This window comes from Oncorhynchus keta, chromosome 4, assembly GCF_023373465.1.
Source record: "Oncorhynchus keta strain PuntledgeMale-10-30-2019 chromosome 4, Oket_V2, whole genome shotgun sequence".
In the NCBI taxonomy this organism is placed as follows: domain Eukaryota; kingdom Metazoa; phylum Chordata; class Actinopteri; order Salmoniformes; family Salmonidae; genus Oncorhynchus; species Oncorhynchus keta.
The window spans coordinates 12,608,959-12,622,886 of record NC_068424.1 but is presented as its reverse complement, the minus strand read 5'-3'; the positions used below and the strand labels follow the sequence as shown (position 1 = coordinate 12,622,886).

Sequence of the window (13,928 nt, the reverse complement as noted above, 5' to 3'; positions counted from 1 at the left end):
TAAGAAATAAAATAAAATAACGTAATTGAATGACATTTATTAAAATACATCTTGCATTAGGAGCCTAATTGAACACGCGAGCCAGTGCACGAGCCGTGCCCAACCGCCTGGCGCTCAGACGTCATGCCCACGTGCGCCAGAAGAGGTCCAGTTGCATCTGTAGATGCGACAGAAAACAAATGACCGCTTATGTCGCTGTGTGATTAACCGTGCAAAGCAGCTTGTTTGGAAGTCCTCAACACACACAGGGTAAGATTTAATAACGTGTCAAGTTTCGGTGTATGTAATCGGTTTAAATGGTGCCGCTTTCGCTGTGCCTCAAAGGCTGTCAAACTACAGATTGCAGAAAAGTATTTGTCAATATTTACCGATGTTTTCTGGTGTTTTGATTTAGGCCGGTTGAAACTCGTCCCCTTGTTTTGCAAATGATACATCGCCACAAATGTGATTACAATGTTGCCATACAGCGGACGTTAATGCTATTATAGAGTTGAACATTAATTAGTACGGTTACATGCACACAATAATGCGATTGTGGATAGTCAGATTAATAATAGTTCGATTAAAACGTGTACATGCTTTGCAAGAACGATTTCCATAATAATCCTGTTTACAGATGAAATCAGGCTACATAATGGCTCTCTAAAATGTAGAACATCGCCAATCAAAATAAAGGCTCTTTCTACCACAGCGAACATGTTCGGACATTAAATTTCATATGTGAAAACTACTTCTAAAAGACGCATACATTCAGTTGTTGAGAACACAATTCGCTCGCGTTAGAGGGAGGCTCGCTCGGCTGCTGTTATAGCACATTCGCAGGTAGAACGCAACACTGCAACGCCGATGAAGGTGTTTACATGTTCTAATAATTAAAGATTGCTCAGAAAACCAGGTGTTTTTAATCGGCAATATTGACCTTGTGCCGATTAAGATAAACAGAGTATGGTGTTTACATGATTTATTTAATCTACCTACTGCCTTAATCCGTTTAATATTTAATTATGTGTGTGCATGTAAACGTTGTAACAACAAAATACACTCACTGTCGCGCTCTAGTCCACATTCGTTCAAATTGAATTAGAGAAATATCGTAATGGGGGGGATTTTCAAGCCTTTCATCATGGCCGGTCCTGGCCTTTCTGCTACCCTAGGTGAGACAAAAAATTGCAGTCCCTACAAGAGTAGTGACAGTAAGCAAAATTACGTTGTAAAGATGTCTAAAATACGTATTTTTCCAGATATTGAAGTTATTCAATTTAGGTTCTGAGTGAAAGGTGAAAATGTGTATTTTCCAGAAGTTGATCCCAGCTTCGTTTTTGGTTCTGAATGAAAGTTGAAAATATGTCATTTTTAGACCTCTATGATTGGACCAAATCAAGGCTGGTCCAGACAAACCAAAGTCTGATTGGTTCGGACTGAACCAAAAAACAACTTGTGTAAATCAAGGTCGGTCCAGACTGCACCAAAAATACAAGTCTGGTCCAGACAGGGCAAAAAAACGACAAAAGGCATCAACATCAGTCTGTGCTTACTGAGGTATAGCCTACAGCAGGGATGGAGAAACTCCAGTCCTTGGGGGGGCCAGAGTGGTGTCACACTTTTTCCCCTTCCCTAATCAACACAGCTGATGAGACTAATTGCATTCTAAACTGAGGATCATTATTAGTTCACTGTTGCTGTCAGATGGGACACCAATCAGGACCCAGAGGACTGGAGTTGTGCATCCCTGGCCTACAGTGGCACCTGTAAAACACCCCCAAAAAGATGACAGGACCACATAAGGATATCCAAAAGACATGGGACAGTGCTTACTAGGGTGTAGCCTACCATGTCGCACCCCCAATGGCATTAATTAATGTCCATCCATGTGGTGGGACAATTTGAAAAAATAGACCGTTGCATTGGCTTTATTGCTGCTGATTCCTGTGACTAATCAATTAGTCTATTTAAGTGCTACATATCAGCTACCCAACTTCATCAGGAGTTATCCTGAGCCTATTTAAGTGCTACATATCAGCTACCCAACTTCATCAGGAGTTATCCTGAGCCTATTTAAGTGCTACATATCAGCTACCCAACTTCATCAGGAGTTATCCTGAGCCTATTTAAGTGCTACATATCAGCTACCCAACTTCATCAAGAGTTATCCTGAGCCTATTTAAGTGCTACATATCAGCTACCCAACTTCATCAAGAGTTATCCTGAGCCTATTTAAGTGCTACATATCAGCTACCCAACTTCATCAAGAGTTATCCTGAGCCTATTTAAGTGCTACATATCAGCTACCCAACTTCATCAGGAGTTATCCTGAGCCTATTTAAGTGCTACATATCAGCTACCCAACTTCATCAGGAGTTATCCTGAGCCTATTTAAGTGCTACATATCAGCTACCCAACTTCATCAAGAGTTATCCTGAGCCTATTTAAGTGCTACATATCAGCTACCCAACTTCATCAAGAGTTATCCTGAGCCTATTTAAGTGCTACATATCAGCTACCCAACTTCATCAAGAGTTATCCTGAGCCTATTTAAGTGCTACATATCAGCTACCCAACTTCATCAAGAGTTATCCTGAGCCTATTTGCAATGTGTTTACACAGCGGGAAATGCAGATGTATTTTCTTTATTCCACTATGATCAGCTTGTCAAAAAATATACGGATACAAACTTGAAACCACTGATCATGACAATGGGGTGGAACTCCTGGACAACGGTTGTGATTGGTCCATTCCATATTGTCCATTTCACTTTGACCTGTCCTGTTTTTAGGATATGTTGTTTTGTTAACATGACAGTGCGTTTTTTGTTGTCGTTGTTGATTGCGCGCCATTTAGGTAGGGCTATTTGATCAGAGAAACTTGCATGATATATCCTAAACAGTTTCTGTCTCATTACATTTTCATACATTTTATCTCCAGCCTGTAGGCTACAGAAAAGGCCTCATCCTCTTTATTCCATATCTGCTACATGATTTATGTTAGTTTTTGGGGATGGAATGTTGGTCGAGTGCTGCAGCCATCCGTCTCTCCAACAGCACCCTGGAGGGCTGCGCTGGACTTGGACAAGATAAATATTTAGCGACCCTGTCTTTGACAAAGTGGGCACTGCTTATCACAGGGCAGCATCAGCGCTCACCTAAACAGCCCATATGCCACTGGTTGAGAGAAGTCATTGTTTTGGGGCAGAAATATGTGAGGTTTGATGTTTTGTTGGAGGTGCGTGTTGGCCAGTTAAGCTTAGAAAATGCTGCCCTTGTCAATCTGCTAATGAGGGGACCGCCTAATGAGCGGCCCGCCTAATGAGGGGCCCGCCTAATGAGCGGCCCGCTTAATGAGGGGGCCGCCTAATGAGGGGGCCGGCTAATGAACGGCCCGCCTAATGAGGGGCCCGCCTAATGAGCGGCCCGCCTAATGAACGGCCCGCCTAATGAGGGGCCCGCCTAATGAGCGGCCCGCCTAATGAGGGGGGCGCCTAATGAGGGGGCCGGCTAATGAGGGGGCCGCCTAATGAGGGGGCCGCCTAATGAGCGGGCAGGCTAATGAGGGGCCCGCCTAATGAGGGGGCCGCCTAATGAGCGGGCCGGCTAATGAGGGGCCCGTCTAATGAGGGGGCCGCCTAATGAGCGGGCCGGCTAATGAACGGGCCGGCTAATGAGGGGCCCGCCTAATGAGGGGCCCGCCTAATGAGCGGGCCGGCTAATGAGGGGCCCGCCTAATGAGGGGGCCGCCTAATGAGCGGGCCGGCTAATGAGGGGGCCACCTAATGAGTGGCCGGCTCACGTTTCATATCCAGCTGGATTTGTCCTTAAAGACTTTCACTGGATGGAACCAATCTGCTCCTTCATATTGTGTCACATTCAAAGCTAAATGGTGAATAGCTCATGTTTATCAGTTATGGCCATTTTAAGATATACATTTTGAAGGATTTGTGTTTGGCACAATTCAATTGTTAAATTATTTATCTATTGACAGTTTGTCTGAAGGCTATATTAGGAAGGCTGTTGCCCTTAATGTGGAAGGGTTGGCACATGCTTCAGCACAGGGACATGCTTTGGCATGCTGCTCGCACACACACACAACCACATGGCTGTTGGCCTACAGACGGTTGACACATAAGTCACAGTACAGAGACATGCTTTGGCATGCTGCTCGCACACACACACACAACCACATGGCTGTTGGCCTACAGACGGTTGACACATAACTCACAGTACAGAGACATGCTCTGGCATGCTGCTCGCACACACACACACAACCACATGGCTGTTGGCATACGGACGGTTGACACATAAGTCACAGTACAGAGACATGCTCTGGCATGCTGCTCGCACACACACACACAACCACATGGCTGTTGGCCTACAGACGGTTGACACATAACTCACAGTACAGAGACATGCTCTGGCATGCTGCTCGCACACACACACACAACCACATGGCTGTTGGCATACGGACGGTTGACACATAAGTCACAGTACAGAGACATGCTCTGGCATCTTGCAAATGGCATGTGTTGTGGTAATAACAACACATTTGTCAGTCAGTAAATGGGGAAAATCCACATATACAAAGAAAGCTCATAGTCAAATCTAATTGTATTGGTTACATGCAGATGTTATTACGGGTGTAGCGAAATGCTTGTGTTCCTTGCTCAAGCACTGCAGTAGTATCTAACAATTCACAACAATACACACACATCTAAAAGTAAAATAATGGAATTAATTAATGTATAAATATTAGGACAAGCCCTGTCGTAGTACATACAGTTGAAGTCGGAAGTTTACATACACTTAGGTTGGAGCCATTACCCATAGAAGGATCGATTGGCTTCAACAGAGAGACAACAAAGACGTAAATACATTGCATTTCTTACCCAAAGGGGCAGCAGTTTGTGTGTAACGTACGGTTGAAGTTGGAAGTTTCCATACACTTAGGTTGGAGTCATTAAAACTGGTTTTTAAATACTCCACACATTTCTTGTTAACAAACTATAGTTTTGGCAAGTTAGGACATCTACTTTGTGCATGACAAGTAATGTTTACAACAATTATTTACAGACAGATTATTCCCCTATAATTCACTGTATCACAATTCCAGTGGGCCAGAAGTTTACATTAAGTTGACTGTGCCTTTAAACAACTTGGACATTTCCAGAAAATTATGTCTTGGCTTTAGAAGCTTCTGATAGGCTAATTGACATAATTTGAGTCAATTGGAGGTGTACCTGTGGATGTATTTCAAGGTCTACCTTCACACTTGGTGCCTCTTTGCTTGACATCATGGGGAAATCAGCCAAGACCTCCACAAGTCTGGTTCATCCTTGGGAGCAATTTCCACACGCCTGAAGGTACCTTGTTCATCTGTACAAACAATTGCACGCAAGTATAAACACCATGGGACCTTGCAGCTGTCATAACGCTCAGGAAGGAGACGCGTTCTGAATCCTGGAGATGAACATACATTGGTGTGAAAAGTGATTTTTTTTTTCCCAGAACAACAGCAAAAGACCTTGTGAATATGCTGGAGGAAACCGGTATAAAACTATCTATATCCACAATAAAACGAGTCAACATAACCCGAAAGACAGCTCAGCAAGGAAGAAGCCACTGCTCCAAAACTGCCATAAAAAAGCCAGACTACGGTTTGCAACTGCACATGGTGACAAAGGTTGTACTTTTTGGAGAAATGTCCTCTGGTCTGATGAAACAAAAATAGAACTGTTTGGCCATAATGACCATCATTATGTTTGGAGGAAAAAGGGGGAAGCTTGCAAGCCAAAGAACACCATCCCAACCATGAAGCACGGGGGTGGCAGCATCATATTGTGGGGGTGCTTTGTTACAGGAGGAACTGGTGCACTTCACAAAATAGATGGCATCATGAGGGAGGAAAATTATGTGGATATATTGAAGCAACATCTCAAGACATCAGTCAGGAAGTTAAAGCTTGGTTGCAAATGGGTCTTCCAAGCATACTTCCAAAGTTGTGGCAAAATGGCTTAAGGACAACAAAGTCCAGGTATTGGAATGGCCATCACAAAGCCCTGACTTCAATCCTATAGATACATTGTGGGCAGAACTGAAAAGGCGTGTGTGAGCAAGGAGGCCTACAAACCTTTACACCAGCTCTGTCAGAAGGAATGGACCAAAATTCACCCAACTTATTGTGGGAAGCTTGTGGAAGGCTCCCCAAAATGTTTGACCCAAGTTAAAAAATTTAAAGACCATGCTACCGAATACTAATTGAGTATATGTAAACTTCTGACCCACTGGGAATGTGAGGAAATAAATAAATTATTCTCTCTACTATATTTCACATTCTTAAAATAAAGTGGTGATACTAACTGACCTAAGACTTGGAATCTTTACTAGGATTAAATGTCAGGAATTGTGAAAACCTGAGTTTGAATTTTTATTTTATTTTACTAGGCAAGTCAGTTAAGAACACATTGTTATTTTCAATGACGGCCTAGGAACAGTGGCTGCCTGTTCTGCCTGTTCGGGGGCAGAACGACAGATTTTGTACCTTGTCAGCTCAGGGATTTGAACTTGCAACCTTCCGGTTACTAGTCCAATGCTCTAACCACTAGGCTACCCTGCCGCCCCAATGTGGTTGTGTATGTAAACTTCTAGCTTCAACTGTAGATACAGTGATGGTTTTGAATGAAGAAAAACATGTAAAGCTGTTCAAAAGGGAAGATGGTGATGTCACTGACTGAGTGTGTTTGTAGGGACTGGGTTCTCTGAGTGCTAACCAAAAGACCGGTGAGGCCTTTCCTCTGGCTGCAGCAGTGGTGCATGGGTATAATCCCTGGTTGAAGTCAACCAGAGTAAAAAGACATCTTACAACCTGTGTGTTGTGATAATTGTTGTTTTCTCTATAACCTGTTAGTTCATATGCCTTGCGACTGTGGTATATAGGCCTAAAGCTCGAGAAAATAAGAAGACACAGTGGCAGAATAAATTCAACCACACCTTTTTGTTTCATCACAAACCGGAGAGCAACATCTGTCTGGTGACACAAAGCATAAATATAGCATGTAACAAACAGTTAATGTTTCCCACCTTTTTTGGATTACTGAACAACTATTGATTCAAAGTCAACATTTCAACATCTAATCACCTATGCTTAGTCTAATACAGTGACAACTAAAAGATGCACTAAAATCATGGATAACGCACCGTCTGGGACGTACTTCCACTGTGGTCCTCTTACTTCCACTGTGGTCCTCTTACTTCCACTGTGGTCCTCTTACTTCCACTGTGGTCCTCTTACTTCCACTGCGGTCCTCTTACTTCCACTGTGGTCCTCTTACTTCCACTGTGGTCCTCTTACTTCCACTGTGGTCCTTTTAATTCCATTCAACGTAAGCTAAATATGCTGTCTGTCCATGGTACTGATTTCTGTGTGTGTGTGCAAGTAGAAAAAACATGGTGACTCACCCTACTTGTAGAGAATAGCCAATGCCATCCTCCTTTCATGTTGCCTGAACAGTCTGACACGCTTTTAGTTTTTGTTGTCCTAGGCTACCTGGCTAAAATGCTTGCTCGCTAGCCTAACTTCCTTTCATGGGCAACGCGATGTGCCAGGCCAGCTAGTTAACATTAGCCAGCCAACTACATGTTGAACTTCCATCCTCTCAGGCCAGGGGCACAATGTATGCATTTATGGTTGGTTCAGAATCACCATTATAATCATTGGCCAGTATGGAGTATTAAGTAAAAACCTCTTAAGTCCAAATCCCTATCTCCATTCATGGCTAATATAGGAAAGGGATGATGTTTAGCTAGCTAGCCACCGGAGGACAATGACACAACAATAAAAAAAATTCTGTCAATGATTAATATTATTTTTACTGTGATGTGCTTGGTGTGAAGCCAAATCCAAACTAGTTTCCCTTGACACTTTTTTTTTTTTTTTTTTGTTTTTGGTGTGCCAGGACCATTCACAGCTGAGCTCACTGTTTCGCTCAACGCTGATTGGCTATTATTTTATACATTTTAAAAAATATATATTGTTATCAAGGGAGGCCAACTGCTCACTGGCTTCCCTTGCATTCAATACTATGGGTGGCAACAATGTCATACTCTTTTTGACCAGAAAGCATGTATGGGCTCCACATACAGAGACAGAGGGGTGTTGTTTTTCGTTCACTTGGCTGCTTTCTCTGGTGAGATACATTCAGCCTCTTGCGAATTGAAGGACATTTATAAAACACGGAGAGACGGATGATACATTCATTATTTTGTATATATTTTTGTTTTCTTTGTCATTTTTTGGGGGGGGGGGGTGGGGAGCCTGATTTCCCTTGGCATCTATGAATACTCACCACTGTCTGGCTCCCCTCAGCAGATGGCTGTTGTAGGGCAGGATTCACCACTGTCTGGCTCCCCTCAGCAGATGGCTGTTGTAGGGCAGGATTCACCACTGTCTGGCTCCCCTCAGCAGATGGCTGTTGTAGGGCAGGATTCACCACTGTCTGGCTCCCCTCAGCAGATGGCTGTTGTAGGGCAGGATTCACCACTGTCTGGCTCCCCTCAGCAGATGGCTGTTGTAGGGCAGGATTCACCACTGTCTGGCTCCCCTCAGCAGATGGCTGTTGTAGGGTAGGATTCACCACTGTCTGGCTCCCCTAAGCAGATGGCTGTTGTAGGGCAGGATTCACCACTGTCTGGCTCCCCTCAGCAGATGGCTGTTGTAGGGCAGGATTCACCACTGTCTGGCTCCCCTCAGCAGGTGGCTGTTGTAGGGCAGGATTCACCACTGTCTGGCTCCCCTAAGCAGATGGCTGTTGTAGGGCAGGATTCACCACTGTCTGGCTCCCCTCAGCAGATGGCTGTTGTAGGGCAGGATTCACCACTGTCTGGCTCCCCTCAGCAGATGGCTGTTGTAGGGCAGGATTCACCACTGTCTGGCTCCCCTAAGCAGATGGCTGTTTTAGGGCAGGATTCACCAACTGGTGGTGTAGACCTTCTACCAGTAGAGCTTCCCAACCTGCTCTCAGAACTCTGCCCTGAGCCAATAACATGAGTTGTTGGCGTTACCGAGGCAGTTACCAACAGTCTTAAAAAGCTTCCTTTCCTTGCCTCCTTTCTTTCTAAACAACAGGAGCTGAAATTAAAACAAGCCCATTCCGATTCTGCTCTTTCTCCCTGTTTTTATTTCCCCCCACGCCCAAGTTTTCTAAGCCCCCCCCTAAACAAAAGTTTTAACTGACTAAAAAACACCCAATCAAAAAATTGTCCCAGGCTGAATCTAGTTGTTGATCCCTGGTCTAGGATGGCTCCATGGTAACGGAATTACACTGATACTCAGTTTTGTATACCAAACAAAAACCAACTTAAACAAGCATACAACTCTATGCACAAGGACGACTTTAAGATTGTCCACTGACAATTGTACAAAAACACATTTACAGGAAAAACTAAGCAGATACAAAGTTTGGTAGCAGAATATAGAACAGAGATGTTTACTTTACATTTACATTTACATTTAAGTCATTTAGCAGACGCTCTTATCCAGAGCGACTTACAAATTGGTGCATACACCTTATGACAACCAGTGGAACAGCCACTTGCATCTAAATCTTGTTGGGGGGAGAAGGATTACTTACCCTTACTTACCCTATCCTAGGTATTCCTTGAAGAGGTGGGGTTTCAGGTGTCTCCGGAAGGTGGTGATTGACTCCGCTGTCCTGGCGTCGTGAGGGAGTTTGTTCCACCATTGGGGGGCCAGAGCAGCGAACAGTTTTGACTGGGCTGAGCGGGAACTGTACTTCCTCAGTGGTAGGGAGGCGAGCAGGCCAGAGGTGGATGAACGCAGTGCCCTTGTTTGGGTGTAGGGCCTGATCAGAGCCTGGAGGTACTGAGGTGCCGTTCCCCTCACAGCTCCGTGGCGAGCACCATGGTCTTGTAGCGGATGCGAGCTTCAACTGGAAGCCAGTGGAGAGAGCGGAGGAGCGGGGTGACGTGAGAGAACTTGGGAAGGTTGAACACCAGATGGGCTGCGGCGTTCTGGATGAGTTGTAGGGGTTTAATGGCACAGGCAGGGAGCCCAGCCAACAGCGAGTTGCAGTAATCAAGACGGGAGATGACAAGTGCCTGGATTAGGACCTGCGCCGCTTCCTGTGTGAGGCAGGGTCGTACTCTGCGGATGTTGTAGAGCATGAACCTACAGGAACGGGACACCGCCTTGATGTTAGTTGAGAACGTCAGGGTGTTGTCCAGGATCACGCCAAGGTTCTTAGCGCTCTGGGAGGAGGACACAATGGAGTTGTCAACCGTGATGGCGAGATCATGGAACGGGCAGTCCTTCCCCGGGAGGAAGAGGAGCTCCGTCTTGCTGAGGTTCAGCTTGAGGTGGTGATCCGTCATCCACACTGATATGTCTGCCAGACATGCAGAGATGCGATTCGCCACCTGGTCATCAGAAGGGGGAAAGGAGAAGATTAATTGTGTGTCGTCTGCATAGCAATGATAGGAGAGACCATGTGAGGTTATGACAGAGCCAAGTGACTTGGTGTATAGCGAGAATAAGAGAGGGCCTAGAACAGAGCCCTGGGGGACACCAGTGGTGAGAGCGTGGTGAGGAGACAGATTATCGTCACGCCCCATGGTAGGAGCGACCTGTCAGGTAGGACGCAATCAAGCGTGGGCCGCGCCGGAGATGCCCAACTCGGAGAGGGTGGAGAGGAGGATCTGATGGTTCACAGTATCGAAGGCAGCCGATAGGTCTAGAAGGATGAGAGCAGAGGAGAGAGAGTTAGCTTTAGCAGTGCGGAGCGCCTCCGTGATACAGAGAAGAGCAGTCTCAGTTGAATGACTAGTCTTGAAACCTGACTGATTTGGATCAAGAAGGTCATTCTGAGAGAGATAGCGGTAGAGCTGGCCAAGGACGGCACGCTCAAGAGTTTTGGAGAGAAAAGAGAGAAGGGATACTGGTCTGTAGTTGTTGACATCGGAGGGATCGAGTGTAGGTTTTTTCAGAAGGGGTGCAACTCTCGCTCTCTTGAAGACGGGAGGGACGTAGCCAGCGGTCAGGGATGAGTTGATGAGCGAGGTGAGGTAAGGGAGAAGGTCTCCGGAAATGGTCTGGAGAAGAGAGGAGGGGATAGGGTCAAGCGGGCAGGTTGTTGGGCGGCCGGCCGTCACAAGACGCGAGATTTCATCTGGAGAGAGAGGGGAAAGAGGTCAGAGCATAGGGTAGGGCAGTGTGAGCAGAACCAGCGGTGTCGTTTGACTTAGCAAACGAGGATCGGATGTCATCGACCTTCTTTTCAAAATGGTTGACGAAGTAATCTGCAGAGAGGGAGGAGGGGGGGAGGATTCAGGAGGGAGGAGAAGGTGGCAAAGAGCTTCCTAGGGTTAGAGGCAGATGCTTGGAATTTAGAATGGTAGAAAGTGGCTTTAGCAGCAGAGACAGAGGAGGAAAATGTAGAGAGGAGGGAGTGAAAGGATGCCAGGTCCGCAGGGAGGCGAGTTTTCCTCCATTTCCGCTCGGCTGCCCGGAGCCCTTTAATTCTGTTAACAAACTTTGCATCTGCAGGAAATGTTTTTTAATGTTTTCTTACTATCTGTGTAAATTGTTCGAAGTAGTCATTAAAATTTTAAATCAATGGTTTTTATTTGGCTTCCATTTTAAAGTGACACACACACACACACACACACACACTGAGAGGGTGTGTTTGTATTTATACTGTGTGTTCCCCTGTCTCCCAGGTCCTGCTATGTTGAGGTGTGTCAGCTATGACTGATGTGGAGGCGACATATGAAGACTTCATCGCTTCACAGCGGACCGGCCGACGGAACGCCGTACACGATATCCCACAATCCCCTGAGGCACAGGGACCCAGCGACCTGTCACAGGACCTGGCACAGCTCAACATCAACAAGTCAGGTCAGAGCATTGGACAGACACACACATATTCACACCGGCGCACACGTAGACATGCGCATGCACACACACACAGACTAAACTGCCCTTCTGCTCTCTCCTCTCTCTCTCAGGAGAAAGAGAGGATGCTGAAAAGAGCAAGACCCTGTCTGAGTCTTCATCCACACCAGAAGAGGGAGGTAAAGAGTTGGGGAGCTAGCAGATGATCTAGACCTGGACCCAAACCCCTGCTCTTTTTCCAAGCTACTGATCTGTGAACTGTAGACCTTCTACCAGTAGAGCTTCCCAACCTGCTCTCAGAACTCTGCCCTGAGCCAATAACATGAGTTGTTGGCGTTACCGAGGCAGTCACAGCACGCCGAGTCCTCTGTGCTGGTCCTTCTCCCAACAGTCTTAAAAAGCTTCCTTTCCTTGCCTCCTTTCCTTCTAAACAACAGAAGCTGAAATTAAAACAAGCCCATTCCGATTCTGCTCTTTCTCCCTGAAGTTTATATAGTGGAAGGAACGAAATTCATGGGAAAAACAGAGTTGGATTAATATGGTGTGGCTGATGAAGAAATATGGTAGTATCCTACCTAGTCCATTGACCCTTCAGTGGCCCTTCCTAAAGGAAAGGAAATGAGGAAAGGTGGCCAATTAAGGTGATTTGTACATGGCCGAAGAAGTTTTCAACAGCGGAAGTGGAACATCCCTAACCACCCTTGGGGATTCACTATGGTTACCATCCTTAACACAGGACTGTCGCTCAGAACAATGAACAGTGGTTGGACACGGACTCCTGCTCTTTCTTCTCTGCCCTGATGCCATTGGCCCGGGCCCCCTGTCAATCATGTGGACATCCTTACAGGAACAACAACCCCCTTTTACTCTCTAAATGATTGAGCCTTCATTTAACTAGGAGATATCCTGAGATTGAGAATCTATTTTACCAGAGACCTGGCAATTTAGGCTGTTGGAAACTAAAACACATATATATATTGCCATGATATGATAATTGGAGACACTGACGCTGAAACTTGACCGTTAATTTCACTGCACTGTTTTGCTAGTCTCCAACAGGTTGTTTCTTATGTGGCCTGCTAACTGATGTCCCCTCCACAGTGTGTGGCTGATCAGCATGTGTGTACTGTCCCATGGTCATGTCCTGATGTCTCACTCACTGCACCAGGTATAATGAGTCATGTCTTTGTGTCTGTGTTCTATCAAATGAGTTATTCATCCATTTTCAGTAAAGGATGCTTAGAGGGATAGTTCACCCCAATATCAAAGTTGGTCAGATATTCTCGAATAATGAAACCCGGCCTAAGTGCTACATGGCACAGTCCAATCGTAGTGGTACAGTCCAATCCTAGTGGTACAGTCCAATGCTGTTTATAATGAAAGCCTAATAGCTGTATGAACTCTACATTTAGTGTTTTCCATATGTATTTATTTATTTATTAACTTAACAAGAGCACTGTGAGACTGACATGCTGGCTGCAGGCCATTTGTTGATTTGTTTGTTTTGGATATACAAATAAAGACCATAATTGAGAAGTGACTATGAATTGTTGAGAAGTGACTATGAATTGTTGAGAAGTGATTATGAATCATTGAAGTGACTCATTGAGAAGTGAATCTGACTCGTTGAGAAGCGACTATGAATTGTTGAGAAGTGACTATGAATTAGAGGACGACCGATTATGGTTTTTCAACGCCGATACCGAATATTGGAGGTCCCAAAAAAGCCGATACCGATTAATCGGCCGATTTTTAGCCTGTGTGTGTGTGTATATATATATATATATACAGTGGGGCAAAAAAGTATTTAGTCAGCCACCAATTGTGCAAGTTCTCCCACTTAAAAAGATGAGAGGCCTGTAATTTTCATCATAGGTACACTTCAACTATGACAGACAAAATGAGAAAAAAAATCCAGAAAATCACATTGTAGGATTTTTAATGAATTTATTTGCAAATGAATTAATTAAAAATCCTACAATGTGATTTTCTGTTTTTCTTTTCATTTTGTCTGTCATAGTTGAAGTGTACCT

The 13,928-nt window shown here is 45.1% G+C and overlaps 1 long non-coding RNA gene across 1 annotated transcript; it reads left to right on the top strand.

The window, feature by feature from the left end:
* The first annotated feature begins 88 nt into the window (after window positions 1-88).
* Window positions 89-13,436, top strand: LOC127917475 (uncharacterized). The gene is made up of 3 exons (XR_008097459.1): window positions 89-249; window positions 11,721-11,898; window positions 12,009-13,436. It is a non-coding gene; the product is annotated as an uncharacterized LOC127917475 (long non-coding RNA).
* Window positions 13,437-13,928: the final 492 nt, after the last annotated feature.